Source organism: Staurois parvus, unplaced genomic scaffold (assembly GCF_062004578.1).
Source record: "Staurois parvus isolate SC_StPar_1 unplaced genomic scaffold, SC_StPar_1.0 ptg000157l, whole genome shotgun sequence".
Taxonomy (NCBI): domain Eukaryota; kingdom Metazoa; phylum Chordata; class Amphibia; order Anura; family Ranidae; genus Staurois; species Staurois parvus.
The window spans coordinates 4,123,107-4,147,956 of NW_028317953.1; the positions used below are offsets into that span (position 1 = coordinate 4,123,107).

General features: G+C 41.7%; 1 long non-coding RNA gene across 1 annotated transcript in view; it reads right to left on the bottom strand.

Moving 5' to 3' along the window:
* Positions 1–13,757: 13,757 nt before the first annotated feature.
* The window catches only part of LOC149463187 (uncharacterized), a 105,189-nt gene continuing 94,096 nt past the window's right edge, over positions 13,758–24,850 (bottom strand). Inside the window, exon 3 of the long non-coding RNA XR_016312509.1 lies at positions 13,758–15,335. This is a non-coding gene — a long non-coding RNA (uncharacterized LOC149463187). The remainder of the gene's footprint in view (positions 15,336–24,850) is intronic.

Here is a 24,850-nt window from a genome sequence, read left to right on the forward strand (position 1 = left end):
GGTAAAATATCATGTCAAAACCAATCTGACATATCTGTGAGCATCTTAGTTATTAACAGGTGACTGTTGACCTTTTGTCCATTCAGATATGCATATCCCCTTGGGGGTCTTGCTGCGGGATAGCGGAGTGTCCAGCCGAGTTGGAGTTAGGCACCCACCCTTACCCTTTTTAGTGGTGTGGTTATCCAGGGTGGAGAAAGGAGATTTTGTAGGGCTGAGGACTTGTAGTGGAAGTTTAAATTCTTTGTACCATTCAGGCGGCTCGGGCTGTTGTATTTGTAGTGTGTTACAGAAATCCGGAGGTTCATCAGAGATGCGTAGCAGGACCTGTTTGCCCTGAAGGGTTACGCTTAAGACAAATGGGAAGTGCCATCTATATGTCAAGTCCCTTTCTCTGATTTTTTCTAGTAAAGGGCGGAGAGCTCTTTTGTTTTTAAATGCAATGGGCGTTAAGTCCTGGTATAGAGAAATGGATTCGCCATTAAAGGTTATCATGTCGTTTTGTCTCACATTATGCAATATCTCTTCTTTTAGTGTAAAACTTTGTAGAGTCTGTGCTTTTAGCTCTCAGTGCTCTATGTGCTCTCACAAACTCTATTTCAGAGTCTGCTGATTTTTCAAAGATACTATTAAATACTTTCCGAAGTGCAGGAGAGATTTGATCCGGTAGTACTGATTCGGGTATTCCCCTCACTCTAATGTTGTTTCTTCTTCCCCAATTGTCAAGGTCCTCTAAATGCTTGTTCATCTCAATGAAGTGTTTAGTGTGAGAATCAGTGACAAGGTCCAATCTTTGCATGGCTTTATCCCTCCTTTTCCCTGCATTTTCCATTGCAGTCATATACTCTGTAAGAACTAAAATGTCTGCTTTTAGATCTGTGATCGCAGCTGACAATGTAGTTTTAGTATCAGCTGCAATATCTGTCATGTCAGAGTCGGTTAAAGGCTCTTCTATATAGGTAGTGTCTGTCACCCCATCCTCCCATGCTGTCTGTGAATCCTCATTGCAATCCTAGTCTTGGCAGGCCGACGCCATCTTGCTGGAGGCCATGCTGTTCCTGGCTGAGGATTGTGAGTGGAAGATCTCCATGATATCCCTCGCTGGGGCTGAAATGGTGGAGACTGGATGTCAGGAACAGTGCTGTAGGGTGTGCCATGCAAGCTTTCCCATGCTGCGGTGCTCAGGGGACTAGAGAGAGGCGGATGAAGCCAGCAGGATCCCAGGAGCTCCTTAATGTGTGGCCATCTTCCTCAGGCTCCAGGCCACGCCCCCATGTTCTCTGCTCTTATGAAAAATGCTGATGAACTAAAATAGCACCAGCCTTCTTAGTAGTAAGGAACATAATTTGTTAGGGGATGACTGTAATCATTTTATAATAAAGGTAATACCTATATTGCATATTACACTTACTTAAAATGCATTATTCCTACATACAAATTTATCTAAAGCTGGCCATACATTAATCATATTTTTTCATTGTGGATGGGAGAATTCCTCCCACTGTGCTTTTGTGTTTTGAGGTTGGGGAGCTGGTGTCAGAACACACTGATCAGTGTTGCTGCCTATATCCAGCAGCACTGATTGTTCAAGAAAATCCCAGCAGGTTGGTTATACAGAAGTTGATAGTACTAACTCAACTTATACCAAGGGTGCTGTTCACGTATAAATGTGTTTAATGCATTATGCAATAAAGTGATTGTGTGTGTTATGTTGTGCTTCCTTATTTTGCAACGTGCAATATCCACCTAATTTACATATACAGCACATTAAAAATGATAAACAAAATATCAATCGTGATAAACCGATAAATTAGTCCATTCCAAAATCAATAGTGATAACCAATATATTAGTCCATAAAACTCCACAATTTTTTCTATACTCTGAGAGACTCATATTTGTTTGAGCATATTAGCAGAGGAGAAGGCTGATACCAGTGGTCTCTTAAAGGGGCATCCTCAAAGTGAAATATTAAAGGGGAGAAGATCTATACCAGAGGATCTACCGAAGTCTATTAATACTCCAATGGGGGAAATACTCAATGTAAGCTGAATAACAAAAGTTATTGGTCCATGATTGGAAGTAACAAAAACTAGATATTCCTATGCTCAAATCCCAGTAGCTTGTACATGTAGCCACATATTAACACTAGAAATCCAGGAACCCTCTGCACACTGCTAAATCCTAATAGCTTGTACACACATTTATCTGTTAAGTGCTAAAGGTTTGTAGCCACATATTAACAATAGAAATCCCAGAGGAACCCTCTGCTAATTACCCTTTCTAGCAAATGTTGCAAAAAAAAAAAAATTGGAATTTTTAGTTCACACACATTGCAATACATGTTTAAACTGGCCAACTGCATCAAAGTAATCCCTGTTTACCCAGTTTTACTCTGCCAACACAAATGCTAATGTGGACACAATGTCAACCTGGGGCAAACAGACACAAAGTGGGAGAGAACTACCAGGTTTAGGTCTGGCTATTGACCTGCTATGCAACAAAAACAAGATATACATGTGCTGAAAAATCCCAATATCTTGAACACATACTAACACTAGAAATCCTGGAGAATACCTCTGTACACTGCTAGTTACCCTTTCTTTCCAGCAAACAAAATAACATGGAGGGAGAAGCTATTTTAATAATGCAACATTGAAAGTGCTAGATTTCTTTAAATAACATGGCCAGGGGATGCTCTTAAACTATCTGTGAACTAGTGTATTTGTACAATCCATACAACCTACTACAGCAAAACCTAATACAGAAAAAAGTACCTTGATTGTGTTTGTAAACAAACCAAAGATGTAAAAAAAAACAACAACATGGGGTTCCCTCTTAAAATATACTTCAGGTTTGTATCCTTGGTGAGGGTCTGGAATTATGTGAAAGGGGACCGTACTCAAAAAAAAAAGTGTTGGATCCCACCAAATCCATACCCTTATCTGAGCATGTAGCCTAACAGGAAAGGAAAGGGAAAAACAAACATGAGTGCCTACTCCTTCCCCTTTCAAAACTGTAGCAGACCACATACCAAAACATGGGGAGGGTACCTTGCCAGGAAGGACCTCCTGGAAAAGCACCTTATTCCACTACTAATGAGGACAAGGACTTATTTCCCACTACACTGGCATGCTGGTTGTGAGGGTCTGCAGACAAGAGACCTATCAGAATCTGGAAGCCCCTGTAAATCCATTGTCAATCATGTCATCCATTGATGCAAATCCTTGTCAAATACAATGAACGACACCTACTGACTTGCTGAAAGAAAAAAAGCACCATCCAGCCAACACATCTGATCCCATTGCTGACTCAGTAAATGACAGCTTCTGGGATCCATAGCTACATGTAAAGAAAAGGGTAGAGTTTTCAGGTGAAGTCATTGACAAAATATGAATTTGCCCATTTGGACCATATGGACTATATTGAATTTTGGAATACCATTTTTTTTGTTTTTGTGTGACCCCCTTTTTTATGATATTCCCACCACTTTGTTTATATTGACCTGTAAGCTTGAATAAAAGCTGAATGAGCCAGGCAAAGATATTTCTCTAGTTGTTAGGATTAGAGATGAGCGAATTATTCAAAAATTCGGTTCGGCTGATTCGCCGAATTCGCCGATTAAATTCGCTTCGTGCCGAATATATTCGCTGCGAATTTAACTTATAAAAAGGGTGTTTCTAGGCTTCAGAGAGCCTTTATATTAGTGCAGAACACTGTACCTTTAATTTAAATGCCCTTGGAGTCTGCTGGGGAAGAGAAATAATACTCTCAGTCAGTATGACATGCAGATGAGTGCCGTCGATCTTAGAATCACCGCACACTTCACTCATTTGGGCAGTCACGGGGCCAAAACCAGAGTGTGGAGCCACAGTGTGGCGGTGGAGGCAGCAGCAATGGGAGGCCATACAGCACCCTATGACAAAATGGAACCCACCAGCAGTGTGAGGAGACCTGAAAGTGGCACATGGCAGAGTGTGGCGATGGAGACAGCAGCAATGGGAGGCCGTACAGGGACCCATGACGCACTCTGGACCTGGCAGCAGCATGAGGAGGCGGTACAGGGGCCCATGACAGATTACGGGCCTGGCAGCAGCATGAGGAGTCGGTACGGGGGCCCATGGCAGATTACGGGCCTGGCAGCAGCATGAGGAGGCGGTACAGGGGCCCATGGCAGAGTGGCAGAGCGTAAGCAGCTAAAATTGAAGGCCATACAGAGGCCTATGTTAAAAAGTCCCCCCAGCAGCAGCGTGGGGAGACGACTATCAAGAGTCCAATGGCAGAGTGGCGGAGCAGAAGCAGCTTCAATTGAAGGCCATACACAGGCCTAGGTTAAAAAGCGGAAGCCGTCAGCAGCGTGAGCAGACGACAGAGACACATGGCGCAGGGTGGCGGTGGATGCAGCAGTATTCGGAAGCCAAACACAGGCCTCGGTTAAAAAGCGGAAGCCGTCAGCAGCGTGAGCAGACGACAGAGGCACATGGCGCAGGGTGGCGGTGGAGGCAGCAGCAATGGAAGGCCATACAGCACCCTATCACAAAATGGAACCCACCAACAGTGTAAGGAGACCTGAAAGTGGCACATGGCGCAGGGTGGCGGTGGAGGCAGCAGTATTCGGAAGACATACACAGAACTAGTTTAAAAAGCGGAAGCCGTCAGCAGCGTGAGCAGACGACAGAGGCACATGGCGCAGGGTGGCGGTGGAGGCAGCAGTATTCGGAAGCCATACACAGGCCTAGGTTAAAAAGCGGAAGCCGTCAGCAGCATGAGCAGAAAACAGAGGCACATGGCGCAGGGTGGCGGTGGATGCAGCAGTATTCGGAAGCCATACACAGGCCTAGGTTTAAAACTGGAACCCAGCAGCGTGAGCAGATGACAAAGACGCACATGGCAGAGGATGGATCTGGCAGCAGTATGAGAAGGCGGTACAGGGGCCCGTGGCACAGTGTGGTGATGGGGGCTACAGCAACTGGATGCCAGAAAGTGGCCGATAGGGCTATATACTGCATGACTACATAGGTGGTTTTTATAGTACTTTATTTTGGCCTCCCTCTCAGCAGGTGTGAAAAAGGCCACCATTTTTGAACGGTAGCGAGGGTCCAACAAGGTTTACAGCCAAAAGTCATCCCTCTGTCTGATGGTTATTATTCGGCTGTCGCTACGCAAGCAACCGAGCATGCTATGGGCCATTTGTGCCAAGGAATGCGAGGGACTCCCTGCCTCCATCTCCACAGCATACTGCCACGGTGCGTCTGGGTCCTCTGTCTCCTCCTCCTCTACCAGATGCTCCTGCTCCTCCACTCCTGTCCGCTGAGTGGAAAAACCACCCATTTCACTCAAAAATTCCTGAGCACCAATGTCCTCCTCTACCTCCTCCTCTTCTTCCTGTCCTGCCCCCACAGGGGTCATGTGGCGTTGAGATCTGTGCGCCACGTCTACCGCAGCCTGACCAGCCATTGTTAACAGCATTTGTTCCAGGACGTGCAACAGAGGAATGACGTCATTCATCCCATAGTCCTGCCGACTCACGAATAGCGTGGCCTCCTCAAAGGGCCTGAGCAAGCGGCAGGTGTCACGCATGAGCTGCCAATGGCTGACATCTAAGTTACACAGGGGAGTACCTTTATCCGCTTGTAACATCAGGAAATCGGTGATGGCCTTTCGCTGTTCGTAAAGGCGGTCTAACATATGTAGGGTTGAATTCCACCTTGTTGCAACGTCGCAGATCAGGCGATGCTGTAGAATTCCGTTCTGCCGCTGCAGCTCAAGGAGGGTGTGCTTTGCGGTGTAGGAATGGCTGAAATGCATGCAAAGTTTACGTGACATTTTAAGGATGTCTTGCAGTGGGATGGTGGATTTTAGGAACCGCTTGACAACCAGATTGAACACGTGAGCCATGCATGGCGCATGGCACAACCTTCCTTGACGCAGAGCAGACACCATGTTCTTTCCGTTGTCGGTCAACATGGTTCCGATTTTCAGTTTGCGCGGAGACAGCCATCTGTCGATTTCTCTGTTCATTACACTCAGAAGTTCCTCCCCTGTGTGACTACGTTCGCCAAGGCATACCAGGTGCAGCACAGCGTGACACCGTTGCGCCCTGCACATGTGATATACCGGTCGGGTAATGGGACTTGGCACGGGGGTGGCGGCTGAGGACACGGCGGAAGAAGAGGTGGTAGAGGCGGACATCTTTGCTGGACCAAGGACGTGCAAACGTGGAGGCAAAAGCGGCGTGACCTGTCCAAGTTGCTGGTGCGGCTGTGCCGGCACCACGTTCACCCAGTGGGCCGTAAATGACATGTACTGTCCCTGACCGTAGTTACAGCTCCACACGTCGGCGCTGCCGTGCACTTTGGCAGAGACCGACATGCTCAAAGACTGGCCCACCATCTCTTCTACATGTGAATGCAGGGCTGGCACTGCCTTTTTGGCGAAGAAATGCCGGCTTGGCACTCTCCACCGCGGCTCGGCACAAGCCATCATTTCTCGGAAAGGTGCTGAGTCCACCACTTGGAAAGGGAGGGACTGCAGCACCAGCAACTTGGACAGGAGGACGTTCAGCTTCTGCACCGTCGGGTGCGTGCTCGCAAACTGTTGTCTCTTGGAAACGGATTCCAAGAAAGACTGCTGATGGAATCCGTGAAGAGGAGTAGCAGGAGAAGGAGCATCTGAACGAGCGGAAGATGCCAACGAGCGACAACTCCCCTCAGCAGAGGTGTTGGAGCCTTGACTGGCTGATAGAGGGCGATTGACGTCGGGTGACGGAGCAAGTAACGGAGCGGGTGATGGAGCGGGGGCTGGGGCAGGCAGAACCGCCGTATCTTTATCACGGTTTTCCCAGGCCACCGAATGGCGACGCTGCATATGCTGACGCAATGCTGTAGTCCCAACATTGGCCCCCTGGCAACGCTTGACTTTCTGGCCACATAGTCGACATACGGCTACGTTTACTTCCTCGGGCGGCTTGACGAAAAATTGCCACACCGCCGAGTAGGAAACTTTGCCCCCGATACTCCTCACTGGCTGACTGCTACTTCCTCCGTGCACACCGGCACCACTACTGGCCGTGGTGGAAGGCTGCAGTGGAGCTGGTGCTCTACTCCGTGGCCGTTTGGCTCCACTGACACTGCTGCGACCCTGCTGCCTCCTGGGCAACCCACCGACTGTTTTGCTCGCTGCCAAGCTGCCACCCTCTTCTCCTGATGATGCGGAAGCAATAGCCTGATGACGACGAGGCTGCCAAGTGCGATCAGCCTCATCATCATCAATTAGGGTCTCCGCGTCACTACTAGCCCCCTCGGCTGCGTGTGGGTCAGGAGACAGACCTGTCTCTAGACCGGCTACCGAGCCACTCTCCTCGCCAGTACTTCTTCGCCTGGCTGCTGAAGAGGCGGATGTCTCCCCCCGTTCCTGACCGCCCTCTGTTAGCTCTTCCTCACTGTACAGTGGGGCTGAGCCCACAGCATGCGATACTTCGCTTGGTGAGGGAACACCAAAGGACAGGGGCAGGTCGAGGACACGTGATTTCAGTGGGCTTGCTCCCGGGCCATGCCAACTAACGGTTGTGTCTGATGTACCCACCGACCGTTGGCTGTAGGTGTCAGAGGTGACCTGGGAAGAGGAAGACGACCGAGTCAACCAATCGATGACGGCAGGGTTGTCGGTGGAGACACGACCGCTGGATGACACCGGGAGCACTGGCCTCTGGCTGCGACTAGTGCTGCCTCGACCCCTTCCTCTGCTGCCACATCTGCTCGCTCCTGAAACATTGCCTCCACTGCCACTCCTCTGCGTGTTGTCTGACATACTCTTTAATTCAATAAGCACCCCAAAAATAAAACCGGATTTAACTCTTTGAACGTACAATAGTGGTTGTGAAGCAGAAAGTCAGTTTATTTAGCACAATCGGTCAATTGCAGCTTGCCGTTGGCTGGAAACTGTACGTTTATGTCACTGGAATGCACTAATCACCCAAAAAATATTACCGCCACCCGGCGTGTATATGGATTTAACTCTTTGAACGTACAATAGTGGTTGTGAAGCAGAAAGTCAGTTTATTGTACACAATCGGTCAATTGCAGCTTGCCGTTGGCTGGAAACTGTACGTTTAGGTCACTGGAATGCACTAATCACCCAAAAAATATTACCGCCACCCGGCGTGTAAATGGATTTAACTCTTTGAACGTACAATAGTGGTTGTGAAGCAGAAAGTCAGTTTATTGTACACAATCGGTCAATTGCAGCTTGCCGTTGGCTGGAAACTGTACGTTTATGTCACTGGAATGCACTAATCACCCAAAAAATATTACCGCCAGCCGGCCTGTAAATGGATTTAACTCTTTGAACGTACAATAGTGGTTGTGAAGCAGAAAGTCAGTTTATTGTACACAATCGGTCAATTGCAGCTTGCCGTTGGCTGGAAACTGTACGTTTCTGTCACTGGAATGCACTAATCACCCAAAAAATATTACTGCCAGCCGGCGTGTAAATGGATTTAACTCTTTGAACGTACAATAGTGGTTGTGAAGCAGAAAGTCAGTTTATTTAGCACAATCGGTCAATTGCAGCTTGCCGTTGGCTGGAAACTGTACGTTTATGTCACTGGAATGCACTAATCACCCAAAAAATATTACCGCCACCCGGCGTGTAAATGGATCTAACTCTTTGAACGTACAATGGTGGTTGTGAAGCAGAAAGTCAGTTTATTGTACACAATCGGTCAATTGCAGCTTGCCGTTGGCTGGAAACTGTACGTTTCTGTCACTGGAATGCACTAATCACCCAAAAAATATTACCGCCAGCCGGCGTGTAAATGGATTTAACTCTTTGAACGTACAATAGTGGTTGTGAAGCAGAAAGTCAGTTTATTTAGCACAATCGGTCAATTGCAGCTTGCCGTTGGCTGGAAACTGTACGTTTATGTCACTGGAATGCACTAATCACCCAAAAAATATTACCGCCACCCGGCGTGTAAATGGATCTAACTCTTTGAACGTACAATAGTGGTTGTGAAGCAGAAAGTCAGTTTATTTAGCACAATCGGTCAATTGCAGCTTGCCGTTGGCTGGCAACTGTACGTTTATGTCACTGGAATGCACTAATCACCCAAAAAATATTACCGCCACCCGGCGTGTATATGGATTTAACTCTTTGAACGTACAATAGTGGTTGTGAAGCAGAAAGTCAGTTTATTTAGCACAATCGGTCAATTGCAGCTTGCCGTTGGCTGGAAACTGTACGTTTATGTCACTGGAATGCACTAATCACCCAAAAAATATTACCGCCACCCGGCGTGTAAATGGATCTAACTCTTTGAACGTACAATAGTGGTTGTGAAGCAGAAAGTCAGTTTATTGTACACAATCGGTCAATTGCAGCTTGCCGTTGGCTGGAAACTGTACGTTTCTGTCACTGGAATGCACTAATCACCCAAAAAATATTACCGCCAGCCGGCCTGTAAATGGATTTAACTCTTTGAACGTACAATAGTGGTTGTGAAGCAGAAAGTCAGTTTATTTTGCACAATCGGCAAACTGCAGCACCAACTGTGCACGACAGCCACCAAAAAAAAAAAGGGTGTATGTCACTTTAAATTTTCGATTCTTTGATAGCTGTGGCCCTGGGTAACGATTCTGTGTCCCTGAGTAACGATTCTGTGTCCCTGAGTAACGAGTCTGTGTCCCTGAGTAACGATTCTGTGTCCCTGAGTAACGATTCTGTGTCCCTGAGTAACGATTCTGTGTCCCTGAGTAACGATTCTGTGGCCCTAAAGTCTCTGTGGCCCTTACTCTGTCCCTTAATACAGACAGGTCTGTCTCTCTTGAATGACCGGAGGCTAATGGAGAATTCTAAGATGGCCGCGATTTATAGCTCCACCATTACACAGTGCTGGCTGGCTGCTGATTGGCTAATGCGATCACATGTCATGATTCATGACTCATGAATGCATTATGGGTCAGCGCGCCTTGTCTGCGCGCCTTCCCAGAGATCCCCGCCCCATCTTCTCTGTCCATTTTCTCCTGTCGCCACACATGCCGCCGCCATTTTTGGGAAAATTTGATTCGTGCATCCGAAGTTTGCTAATCTTCGGATTCGTCGCGAATCGAATTTTTCCAAATCTTTGGAACGAATTCCACTTCGTCATGTTCGATTCGCTCATCTCTAGTTAGGATGCTGGCTCCCTAACAACCCTGAGAAGGATTGTGTCACATTTAGCAGCAGTAGTAATACTGCTGCTAAATGTATCATTTACCACTGCTGAGTTTAAACATGGCTGAACAACCATTTAGCACAGCCATTCGCAGAACCCCAGAACAACTGAAATTCAATCTGAACCACGGTGCTCATTAATGCATGTTCAAGCTGGCCAGTTGTGTCAAAGTAATTCTCCTCTGGCCAATCTCTACTCTACTGTACAAAATGCCAAATATTTGCTTTTATCATATTTGGACATATTGTGCCAATATGGAGCAGACAGACACAGTTGTAAAAGAGTTTATGTGAAATCTCCATTAACAACTGTACATAATATTGTAATTATGAATATATTTCAGTTAGAGCTTTTTAAGTGTGGGTGTGGAATATGTCTTCTCATGAATCCCTGTTCTACAGATAGTGGGGGATGGTTTAAGTCACCACAGGGAATATTATATCCATTACAAATTTCTTTACTGTGTACCAGAAGATTTGACACTCCTCTGCTGAGAATCTTCTTTCAGTTCAGGTTTGGTGCCAGAGTTAATACCAAAGAAATGCAGCGCTTATAATAAAGTGCAATGGTGACATATAATGCGCAATCTGATGTGCTAACAAAGTGAACATATGCGTGATGTCTTTAATAAAGACAATAATTGGTAAAATGCAGCGAGGAGTCCCCATCCTTTGAAAGGAGTCACTAAGAGGTCCGGAGGTTTTACCCAGGTTGTTTCCAGTGCCATTGGAGTGTCACTCATCCATTGGGTCCTAGATGACTACTTACATTATATGCGCATTATTACTATACGTCTGGTGAGTGCAAGCACACCCCTTTTTTCTTCATATCACTGAAGTCACGAGCATATATTACCATTGACGAAAGTTCCCAGGATAACTGGCGCAATTTATTTGAATCATTTAAAGACTTTTTATATATATCAAATTGGTTGTTGTTATGTCACTATGAAATGATATCACATTTTACCAATTATTGTCTTTATTAAAGACATCACGCATATGTTCACTTTGTTAGCGCATCAGATTGCGCATTGTATGTCACCATTGCATTTTATTATGAGCGCTGCATTTCTTTGGTATTATATTTAGGATTTCAGGGGTTAATCTCATGCAAGCTGCTTTTTGATGTCTTAAAGCGCTCGTTATATCACTTTTTATTTACTTAGATTTTGGTGCCAGAGTTAGTTTATCTAATAATGGGACCTTAGCCTGTTGGCTTCACAAATATCCACTTCAAAGAAGTCCTCATTTAGATATGCAATGAAGGTGGCCAGCCTTTCATGAATACTTAATTTCCCAGGAAAAGTTAATGAACTGGAATACTTAATTAATACAAAAGGGTTGTGCTAAGATTTGCCTTAAAGGGGGTTGGTGTATGCTAAATACAGGGGATTTGAAGTTAGCCAATTATTAAAGGAAATAGATTTGGCAACCATTCAGAGCTACTCCATGAAAACTAATGGAGGAGAGGCCTATAATAATAGACACTAGATGGAGAGATAGGTCTTTGGAATACCAGTTACTAGAATGGGGACCTTACAGTTCCATGGTAATTATGGAATATATCCCTCGCACTTATATCTAAATGTTTGTTTTATGTCTTCTTTGTCTCACGTATGTGTTTTGTAATATGTTAGAGCTTTCTTAATAATGTTTCTTTTATGTACCTAGATAGATTATTTTTGTTAGTTTTAGACCTTCATACTATTTACCAATACATCTCTGTTGTTGTGTTTAAGATTCCACTACCAGGTAAGAATTCTTAATTTACCAAATCATATTAGAGAAATATTACATTTCATAATCTATAGATTTGGTCAAAACGAATAACCTTATCAGTGCGGTATTTATATAATGCTGCAGTCAAGCTGATGGGCCATTTTCTGACTGCAGCAGACTGTAGCATACTTGGACATATTCCGCGAATATGGGGCAGACAGACACAGTTAGAGACGCACTACAGACTTGGGGACTGGGCATGGTGAATTTTGCTGATAACTTTAATTGAACTAGTTATCTAATAGCACAACCCATCTGAGGGGCCTTTTTTGTCTGCTGTAGCAGCATGCATTTCACTCACTCTTCTTTCTTTTGGAGCTGGTCATCTAGCTGACGGGACAAAGTCAAAAATGTTTCTTCTGGCAATTGTTAGACTGAGCTTTTAGTGAAGGCTCTTTGGGGGATTGATATAGTATTATATACTTTAGTTTGGTTCGTTAGCTTATGTGAAAGCTTACTTTTGTGATCAGTTTCCTTCTCTTTCCTGGCTCTTGTGTCCATCCCATATGTTTAGCCTACATAAATCACATAAAAGTATATAGGAAACCAGAGATGCACCTATTTGATTAATAAACTGATACTTGCTAAGACTGAGTGTTAAGATTTCTTTTTTTTTACTAATGTATGACGCTAAATTCTATGAACAGTTTATGCATTAATTTTCTTATTTAAGAGTTCTTAGTTGAATGTGCTTGTTTGCATTTAAGTACAACGTATATCATTAGGCAAGATCATTGTGTCACTGTTTCTTAATGCATACTTTTTTACCAGACAAGCTAAGCTACAGTGTTTTGGCTTACTGCATCCTAGCTTTATTCTTTCATTCAAGATTAATGTTATTGTCATTAATGTAGATGAAGGGGTGGTGATAGTTTGGATATTATAAAGTGCTATCTAAAAAATCGAAGAAAAGCAATAATAATTGGTATCATAAAAGTGGAAATTAAAGACACAAAATTGAATTTGCACATTTGAGACATAAATTGCTCATAGTGGACTACATGATTGAAATAAAGGAATATCAGAAGCAATTGCATCAAAGACCATAATCTTATCCATTTCCTATTCACATAGCAAATGGGCACAGTTGTCATTTTTATTATTCTTTTGTGTACTATTGATTGCTTTTTTGTAATGTTAAGCTCGCCAGCAGTTACTTCAGAGCACAAATTGGAAGTCAGTTATTTGCCATTCTCAGCCCTGAGAAATAAATTATTATAGGCCTCTAAAGAATTGAGTGAACATATTAGGAAATAAACCACACTTGCCTCTGTAACACTTTAAGTGCTTAACATTGTTAGCTGCTAACATAGCTTTCATCATTAACAGAAATATTTTAAACTCTGAAAATCATAGCATAAAGTTTGTCTTTTCAGATTATTAACAATGTCACTCCCTTTGTAGGTAGCTACATTTTGAGTGCAGTTTTACTTCAGTACTTTCAAACATTAATTTGTGAGATAATTTGTTATATAAATTGATCAAACTGACAGGTATCCAATATGCAGAGGCCTAACACTTTCACTGCCAGATCAATTTTCTTTATTTTTCATGTGCATACTAAAATATCCATTATTGAAATGAAAATGTAGTCAAACCACCAAACAATATACAGTATGTCTTGTAAAAGCTGAGGAACTCTTGAATAAAACAATGGTAGTTGCAATTTTGTATGTTGCACAATATTTGTGCACATTTCTCAAATCATATTTTCATTAACAAATACACCAAAATTAATTTTAGTGCACAAAAACAAAATACAATCTTCCCATTTCGCATGTATCAAGTTTAATTTTCAGTAACTAATACAACAAATATTTTTAGTGCACACAAATGAAATACAATCTCGATATTATATATCAATCTCTAATAAATATAAATGATGAGACTGTTTCACATTATGGTAACAAAAAAGATAAAATGCGTATTCCCTTAGGGGAGATCTCAACCTACAGTTATTGGTCATAGGTCACTGACTCACCATATATTTTACAGTGGGGTACTCCAAAGCCATAATCATGTATGGAAAAAAAGACAAATAAGGGGCCAAAGGGGCCACTCTTACACAGGCTTTAAAGGAGGACCAACCGCAGTGTAATCAAACCATACAGCTTTATTAAGATCAAAGTTTTATAAAATTGTTCAGAATGACCAGCAATCCTCCAATCACCATTAAAATAAGGATAGATAATTTTATCACCTGAAGTAACAAGCCCGGGCTCCGCTCACCCACTCACACACAATGCCATTCATATGTTGGATCTAAGGATATGTATAGCATAACAGGCCATCAGTCTAAGGAAAGGGCAGTCAGCATAGACAGTTTGTCACATAGCGGACTGATCAAATCGACCCATTTGCTACCATTCAGTGAGTGATGGAACTAACCCTCTCCAAAGAATGCTGGCCAGACCCCAATGAGTCACCCAATATTCCATAAAGCAGGTACACCAAAGTCCATATATGGGTAAATATCCTTTAAAGCTCCACTGTCATGTACAACATGAGTTGCATATAGAAAGTCTGTTGTTGCAGCGGAACATGATATAGAAGTGGATGCCCCAACCTGTGTGGGATAGGGTTAGTCAACAATGAAAAAGCTATATGGACAGGGAAGGCTGAGCAAACGTCTAGTGTGACTCAATAATCAGAAGGCCAGCCATAAGGTGAATCTATTACTCAATTATGTCTGTATGCAGCCAATGCCCTTATGACATATATCGGGATTACACTCTGTATTGTGGACAGTCACAGTGGGCACAGGGAGCATAACTCGGGAATTAATGCAAGATACTAGCAAAATGATGGAGCCACAAACAATGAATCCAATAATTAAATTGAAATAGTAGCATAGGTATCGATACAAAATCACATGTAGTATACCCGAGGGCTCTCACCACTCCCATGTATTGGTCTGTGCTTGTGCCAGGCTATGCTTGCTGATATCCAGTCCTCCACATGTTATGCTGTGGCTTCATGAAGACGGGCTTTTAGTACTGTTGCCGGGCTATGCCCGCTGATATCCAGTCCTCCAAAAAGGGTATACTAGGGCTTTATGGTGACAGGCTATATATGTGGTGCTCTACATCAAGATCCACATGTTTAAGGCAAGTGGGAAGGTCCACCATTAGTTGCCAGATAGCGGACAGCTGGTGGCTGCGCTGCCAGTGGGGACAGGACCTGTGGCTCATTGATGCTGCCTACACCAACACATTTCACCTACGTGACCGTGAGCTTCATCAAGTCTTCTCTTTGTTTCACATTATGCACTAATAAATATAAAAGATGATACTGTGTTGCGTTGATAAACATCAGATATGTCAAACCTCAAAGTTGCAGGTATCTGTGAAATAACAAAAAATTATAATACTCATAATTGGGGTTGATTTGATGATTTTCTTTTTGTCTGGATAAAGTTTTTTTAAAAAAAAAGCGATTACTGAGCTTTGGGTATACAGAAGAACATTAAGCCTTTCTCAAATTATTTCCTTCTTCACTAATATTTTACAATTCAGCTGCAAAAAAAAAACTGTCTGATTTCACTTTGTCTTAATTTGCGTGATATTTTCTTATTTGGTCTATTAGGCTATTCATGATTTCTCAAGCAGTGCTATCAGTCAACTCAGTTCTTCCCTTGGTCTGCAGAACAACTCCTCCCTTATGTAAGGAGTTGAAGGAAGAGGGAGTATTTCTGTAGTGAGATAAGAAATGGACCTGGCTAAAGGCACTGCTTGGGTTTGCACTTATATGTTCACTTATAAAAGAGCATTTTTACTGTGAAATTTTCTTTTAGCTTAATAAGGCAAAGGTTTGCTGACTTAAATCATCAATTTTTCTTGCATTGTGATTGTGAATTCTTTGCAAAGTGAATTTTCACCATATTCACTAATCAAAGTGAAAATTTGCTTTACAAAATAAATATGCTCAACCCATGTTCAGACCACATTTAGCTTGTTTGACAAATGGACAAACTAAATGAGTGCTCAGCTGAGCTGAATCTCCAGCAGTGGCATTATTGTTGCAAAATGTAACAGCTTCCTTCCAGCTGTTTGATAGGGAGCCTACAGTTACTAAAAACCAGTTACATAATCCCACCTGGGCTGACAGGGAAATGTAAAGGAAGGGGTGTGGATTGTAAAATTGTAAAAATAAAAAGGGTGTCCCACCACTCCCCTAAATTCATATCAGGCCCTTCAGGTCTTAGGTTTTAGAGGGACTCCATAAAAAGGGCATAGTTCCTCCAAATTCCATACTAAACCCTTCTGGTCTGTTATGGATTTTGAGGAACATCATGCAAAAATAAGAAAAAAATGGGATACCTCTCAAAATCTAGCCAAGCATGATGCCTAGCAGGCCAGGAAATGTGTTGCTATACTGCCTCCAGCACTGTTTAGGGAACTTTAGAGCTGTTTCACACATGTGCAGTGCAGATTAATGCTCAGGTTTCACAGTTATTTGACACAGTAGTTGTTCAACAGTTCATGTCAGGTTTACATCAGGTTCAGGACAAGATTAGCTCAGGATCTTATCCTGTTCACACATCTGCAGTTTAGAAATAGAAATCAACAGCCTGTAATCCACACCTGAACCTGAAGGCACTACTCAGAAATCATACATGACTTTTTTTCAAACCACACAGAATCGGCACCGCCAGTGCTCCAGACATATGTGAACAAGCACCATAGCAAGCAATGTTTTTTCACATGTCATGCGGATTGGATGCAATTCAATCCGCATCCAATCCACATATATGTGAACCAACACTTAAAGTGCCAAACCATTATACCAGCATCAGAGGGCATTGAAATGTGCGAATCAAGAAGCTGTGAGAAAGGTGTTGGGAGTTAGTTGATGTTTTCATGTTTTTGTGAAAAGGTGAACTAGCTTTTTAACATTGGGTACATGCTTGTGTTACGGACTTTGTTTACATATTTTAAGCAACAACTTTGAACTTACAAAAAAAAAAAGAAAAGAAAAAGTAACAATACATGAATAACTATCAAATACCCAATAAAAAGGACAAAAAAGGACATATAAACAAAGAACATTAAATGAAATAACCTTAACTATCTTATCCTATACCATATCACATACCTAAATATCCTCTATATTTGCAGTACATTCTCTACTTTCTACACTGTTTTATGTAGGAATAAAAAAAGATTTAACCCTGCCCACGGTACAATTATGTTGCAGAAAGCAAGGTCCGTCAAAAACGAATAGTGGCAATGATATTTTAAGTGAAAAGCACTCAGTCTCACCATTTTCCTCAATCATTCTCCATCTACACCAATCCAAAGCTGAAAATTATCATATGAAATAGTAACATTTGACTCCATGTATATAGCAAAGCAAAATAAAATAAGTGTGAAATACACTTTGCAGTCACAGTATGTTCATGCTGATAGAATGCAAGGAGAATCACTGAATTTTGATACTGTGCTGCATTCACATGATCAAAGAGTTGATCTACTGTGCTATAAGGAACACATTCAATCAGCTCATTGCAGATTTTGTAAGATGATTTTTGGACTTCGGTGTGAGACATTGTTCATTACTGAAGTACACTTCTTTTCATGTGAAATTGGCCAGCTTCATGCAGTATAATGTTGCTTTAAGACAAGGTAAAATGAATGAAGACAGAAGGCTATAATAGCATATTTTAATTATCTTACAAGATAAAAGAGTATTTTAAGCTGTTATCTGTGTCTGTAATATATTTTCTGCAGCGATACAGAACATTTCATGTATATAGTATCTTAGATAGGCAGCTATGGTGAGAATATTTTACTTTTTATGTGATCAAAACTGAAGTCTGTAAAATGCATTGAAATAAATTGTTTTTATTTCAGTTTACCTAAATCAGAATAATTAAAAAAATATCCAAGCTGAAAATAGGTTTACAATATCTGTGTCAAGAAATACCCCTTAGAGGTTCATTGTTTTTAGACCTTAAATCAAATTTGGATATATTTTTAGTGCACCCTGTAAAAGAAAAACAAGAATATATACTAGATGGATGGATGGTAAGTTCTATCTTTGCTCTCTTTTAGAGCTATAGCCAAAGAGTCTGACACAGATGATACAACAAGTAAGGAAAAATCTACAATTAGATGCACTACTTATATATAACACTATAAAAAATGGCATTATTGAAACAATTAATATATAATTCAAACTCCACATTCATACAATGTATTTTTGAAATGTATTGCATTATATTCAGCAATACAATTACTCCCCACATATCCCAACTGTAGGTACATGGTCTTTATTTTTTTAATGAGACATTGAATGTCCTTGTTGCATGCATTTCATTTGCAGATGAATTCATGGATTTCTTTACCTTGTACACCAATGAGTAATTTCAAAATTATTGTACCATGTGTCACAGATTCATTGATAATGTTTTTGCTATAAGGGATGGAGAAACAATAGCAAAATTAGGGGGCCACACCACACACATCAACCACACTCACTGGTAAGCTAACAGAGGTTTCAGCTGCAGTCCGTACATCTTGGCTACACCCCCTCTAATGCATTTAATCCTGATTGGGCTTGGTCATAGAGCTGAAGCTTACCAACAAAATGGTTGATCTGTGGTGTGTACCCCCTAATTTTGCTATTTGTTCCATGGATTGTAATGTGCTCCTAGAGGGGATGGCACCCACTGTCAAAGGAAAACCGATGGAAGGATGAAGAGGAGGCATTTGAGTGGTTCTATTTTTTACATGTGGTCATGGGGTGGAGAAACAGACCATAATTTGAACTGACTGTTTTATGTTTTAAAATGTATTCTTACTAATAAAATGGAATACAAAGCATATATGGACACCAGAGTAAATAATGGATATAATAGAACTGACTCAGATCCTCACATTAAAAACTTACATCTCACAACCAAATAGTACAGTTTAATAGTTTTCATCCGTGATTTGCATTCCAGTCAGTTGAAAATGCATTCCACAACATCAGTTTATAACAGTTGGAAGTATTATTAGTGGTCTATTATGTAGAGAAGAGAGACTTCAAGAAGAGATTGAAATCACAATGTTTCCCTGCTGCATAAATTTACCACTCTGGAAGATTTTACCCACTTCATGACGAAGGCATTTTTTGCTATTCAGCACTGCTCTATTTTAACTAGCATTTGCTTGGTCATGCAACACTGTACCCAAATTAGATTTTATAATTTTTTTTCCCACTAATAGAGATTTATTTTGGTTGTATTTAATTACCACTGGGATTTTCAGTTTTTTCTATGCAAATGAAAAAATATTGAACATTTTGAAAAAAATATGTTTTTCTTTATTTCTGTTTTTGAAAACTGCAGTTTGTTTAATAGTTTTGCAAATAAATACTCTTTCTTCATACATTTAGACCAAAAGGTATTCTGCTAGTTTTTTTGTTTTGCAAAAATAAGTCTTCAGAGTCTACAAGGTATGGTATACAGTCATGGCCGAAATTGTTGGCACCCTTGATATTTCTCCAGGAAATCATGTATTTCTCACGAAACGTATTGCATTAACACATGTTTTGCTATACACATGTTTATTCCCTTTGTGTGTATTGGGACAAAACAAAAAAAGGGAGGAAAGAAAGCAAATTCGACATAATGTCACACAAACCTCCAAAAATGGGCTGGACAAAAGTATTGGCACCCTTTCACAACTGCGGATAAATAAGAATGTTACAAGCATGTGATGCTCCTGTAAACTCACCTGGGGCAAGTAACAGGTGTGGGCAATATAGAAATCACACCTGAAAGCAGATAAAAAGGAGAGACGTTCACTTAATCTTTGCATTGTGTGTCTGTCTGTGCCACACTAAGCATGGACAACAGAAAGAGGAGACGAGAACTGTCTGAGGACCTGAGAACCAAAATTGTGGCAAAATATCAACAATCTCAAGGTTACAAGTCCATCTCCAGAGAACTAGATTTGCCTTTGTCCACAGTGCGCAACATTATCAAGAAGTTTGCAACCCATGGCACTGTAGCTAATCTCCCTGGTCGTGGACGGATGAGGAAAATTGATGAAAGATTGCAACGCAGAATAGTCCGGATGGTGGATAAGCAGCCCCAAACATGTTCCAAAGACATTCAAGCTGTCCTGCAGGCTCAGGGAGCATCAGTGTCAGCGCGAACTATCCGTCGACATTTAAATGAAATGAAACGCTATGGCAGGAGACCCAGGAGGACCCCACTGCTGACACAGAGACATAAAAAAGCAAGACTACAGTTTGCCAAAATGTACTTGAGTAAGCCAAAAGCCTTCTGGGAAAACGTCTTGTGGACAGATGAGACCAAGATAGAGCTTTTCGGTAAAGCACATCATTCTACTGTTTACCGAAAACGGAATGAGGCCTACAAAGAACAAAACACAGTACCTACGGTAAAATATGGTGGAGGTTCAATGATGTTTTGGGGTTGTTTTGCTGCCTCTGGCACTGGGTGCCTTGACTGTGTGCAAGGCATCATGAAATCTGAGGATTACCAAAGGATTTTGGGTCGCACTGTAGGGCCCAGTGTCAGAAAGCTGGGTTTGCGTCCAAGATCCTGGGTCTTCCAGCAGGACAATGACCCCAAACATACGTCAAAAAGCACTCAGAAATGGATGGCAAAGAAGCGCTGGAGAGTTCTGAAGTGGCCAGCAATGAGCCCAGATCTAAATCCCATTGAACACCTGTGGAGAGATCTTAAAATTGCTGTTGGGAAAAGGTGTCCTTCCAATAAGAGAGACCTGGAGCTGTTTGCAAAGGAAGAGTGGTCCAAAATTCCGGGTGAGAGGTGTCAGAAGCTTATTGATGGTTATAGGAAGCGACTGATTTCAGTTATGTTTTCCAAAGGGTGTGCAACCAAATATTAAGTTAAGGGTGCCAATACTTTTGTCCAGCCCATTTTTGGGGTTTTGTGTGACATTATGTCATATTTGCTTTTCTGCCTCTGTTTTATATTTGTTCCAATACATACAAAGGGAATAAACATGTGTATAGCAAAACATGTGTTAATGCAATACCTTTTTTGTGTGAAATACTTGATTTTCAGGAAAAATATCAAGGGTGCCAACAATTTCGGCCATGACTGTATATTTGAAAACTGATAAATACAGATGGCCTATCTCATTTTGTGAGGTCCTAAACTGCCAGGACAGTACACATATGCCACAAATGACCCCTTTTTAGAAGGTAGACAGTCCAAGGTATTAGCATGTTGAGTTTTTGAGAATTTGTAATATTTTGGAAAATAAAGAAATTAAACACAATTTGTGAATTCACAATTTTGTATTACATACTGTCACCAGTGTAGTACAGAATCTTCATATGATTGGTATTGTGATGATCAGGGATATTGACTGATGATAATTTTTAATCCAATTTTTAAATGTTTTTGTTCTTTTTTTAACTATTTTTTTTTTTTAGTTGTTCCATTGTACTACTCGGGGGGTGATCAGGGATTTTTTATTTATTTATTTTTACACTGTGATTGCTGTTACAGTAATTATAGATTTCATTGATAACACCTGTGCTTACTCTAGTGCTGCTGTGATTGGCCCTCAGCTGTCACATGATACAGGGTGATGTGGCTGGCCCAGGTACCATGTGATAGCTGTGGGCCAATCATCGCATCACTATAAGAATCACAGCTGTTATGAACTAAGCTCATTCATAGCAGATTTTGTTGACATTGTGACCATGTGATCGCATAGTGATCACATGATCCCCCAGTCGATCAATGCTGTCGGGTACCAGGAAATCTAACAGGACATAGCAGTTATGAGAGCGGTGCACTGCATGCCCCAGGGGGCACGCTAGTGTGCATGTGCTTAGCAAAGTATATTTATGTTGTTGAGCCTAGCCATGCCACCCATCCACAGTAAAGGCACTGTGGGTGGGCGAAAAGTGGTTAAAGGATAAATGTAGGGATGAGCTCAGGGTTCTGACGGAACACAGCTCTGGACAAAACTTTCTTAGTTTGGACAGTTCAGTTTGAATACAAACTTTTGGGAATTACCCACCTGAAAGTCCCGTGCTTTGCAGAAAGCCATCATTGTTCAGAGACTTGCAGCTGACCTCTGGTCTTATCAGCTGACCAAAAATAAAGTTAAATGTTTTGGTCAGTGTTGTCTTTTTGCCAAATCCCAGGCCACAAACTCTAGGGGTACTTGCAAATGGTACTGATGTTTGAACATCAGTATTCCTGGTCAAACATTTTAACAATTTTATTTTGAGTTGATACATGTACCTCAGGCCAATGCCTAGTTGCACAGGCTCTTTGTATTAAATTAGCTTGCCTGTTAGTTCATAAATGGCCATGACTGATTTCTAAGATTAATCTACCATTGACTTAAATAAGACTTCAATTGGATTAAGGCATGTTTTGTTACGTTTGCAAACTTAGGCTGAATCTACACCCTGAGCATTAGGCTTAGAGATAGTCAACAGACAATAAGATAGAACTTTGCTATCCAAAACATGGACACCATCATAGATATGAATTTATGATATTTTACAGTATCATTAAACTTCTAGGCCAATTTTCTCTGTCCATAAAAAAAAGTTTACATGTAGGAAGTGTCATATATATATAGGCAGTACAGTGGCTAAATGGTTAGCACTTCCGCCTGGCAGTAATGGGGCCGTTGGTTCGAATCCCAGCCACGGCACCTCCTGCCTGGAGTTTGCATGTTCTCCCTGTGCCTGCGTGGGCTTCCTCTGGGTACTCCGGTTTCCTCCCACACTCCAAAGACATGCTGGTAGTTGAATTAGCTCCTGTCTGAAATTGGCCCTAGTACGTGTATGTGTACAGGTGAAACTCGAAAAATTAGAATATCGTGCAAAAGTTCATTTATTTCAGTAATGCAACTTAAAAGGTGAAACTAATATATGAGATAGACTCATTACATGCAAAGCAAGATAGTTCAAGCCGTGATTTGTTATAATTGTAATGATTATGGCTTACAGCTCATGAAAACCCCAAATCCACAATCTCAGAAAATTAGAATATTACATGCAATCAATAAAACAAGGATTGTATGTAGAACAATATCGGTCCTCTGAAAAGTATAAGCATGCATATGTACTCAGTACTTGGTTTGGGCCCCTTTTGCAGTAATTACTCCCTCAATGAGGCGTGACATGGAAGCTATCAGCCTGTGGCACTGCTGAGGTGTTATGGAATACCAGGATGCCTCAATAGCGGCCTTCAGCTCTTCTGCATTGTTCGGTCTCATGTCTCTCATCTTTCTCTTGGCAATGCCCCATAGATTCTCTATGGGGTTCGGGACAGGCGAATTCGCTGGCCAATCAAGCACAGTAATCCCACGGTCATTGAACCGGGTTTTGGTGCTTTTGGCAGTGTGGGCAGGTGCCAAGTCCTGCTGGAAAATGAAGTCAGCATCCCCATAAAGCTAGTCTGTGGAAAGAAGCATGAAGTGCTCCAAAATCTCCTGGTAGACAGCTGCGTTGACCCTGGACTTAATGAAGCACAGTAGACCAACACCAGCAGATGACATGGCTCCCCAAATCAACACAGACTGTAGAAACTTCACACTGGACTTCAAGCATCTTGCAGTGTGTGCCTCTCCATTCTTCCTCCATACTCTGGATCCTTGGTTTCCAAATGAGATGCAAAAGTTGCTCTCATCAGAAAAGAGGACTTTGGACCACTGTTTTTCTGTAGCCCAGGTAAGACGCTTCTGACGTTGTTTGTTGTTCAGGAGCGGCTTGACAAGAAGAATACAACATTTGAAGCCTATGTCCAGGATCCGTCTGTGTATGGTGGCTCTTGATGCACTGACTCCAGCCTCAGTCCACTCCTTGTTAAAGTCCCCAACACTTTTGAATGGCCTTTTCCTGACAATCCTCTCCAGGCTGCGGTCATCCCTGCTGCTTGTGCACCTTTTTCTTCCACACTTTTCCCTTCCAAATAACTTTCTATTAATGTGCTTTGATACAGCACTTTGGGAATATCCAACTTCTTTTGCAATTACCTTTTGAGGCTTTCCCTCCTTATGGAGGGTGTCAATGATGGTTTTCTGCACAACTGCCAGGTCAGCAGTCTTTCCCATGATTGTGATTCCTGCTGAACCAGACTGAGAGACCATTTAAAGGCTCAGGAACCCTTTGCAGGGTGTTATGGCTTAATTAGCTGATTAGAGTGGGACACTTTGAGCCTAGAATATTGAACCTTTTCACAATATTCTAATTTTCTGAGATTGTGGATTTAGGGTTTTCATGAGCTGTAAGCCATAATCATCACAAGTATGACAAATCACGGCTTTAACTATCTTGCTTTGCATGTAATTAGTCTATCTCATATATTAGTTTCACCTTTTAAGTTGCATTACTGAAATAAATGCACTTTTGCACGATATTCTAATTTTTCAAGTTTCACCTGTATGTATGAATGTAAGTTAGGGACCTTAGATTGTATGCCCCTTGTTTCACCTGTATGTCCCTTCAAGTTTCACCTGTATGTATGAATGTAAGTTAGGGACCTTAGATTGTATGCCCCTGTGTGTGTGTGTGTGCACCTTTTTTGGATAATATTATAATTATTTTGTTTTGTTATAATATATCCATATTCACCTTCCCTTCCTCACACATTGGAGGGTCCCACTACTACTGTTAACACTTTTAGTGAAGGCAGCGCTGCATTAGTTTATTCACAATATATATATCACCAGTCTGTTTTGTTTGACACTTTTTCCCCATGAAACTTTCACAGTGTTTACTTTATTTACATATTTACATTAGGTATTATTTACATGACCTGTATTGTGAATAAAACAATTGATTAGCATACAATTACAAAGATAAAATGTATTATTCTTTTACAATATTTAATAGTCAGTATCA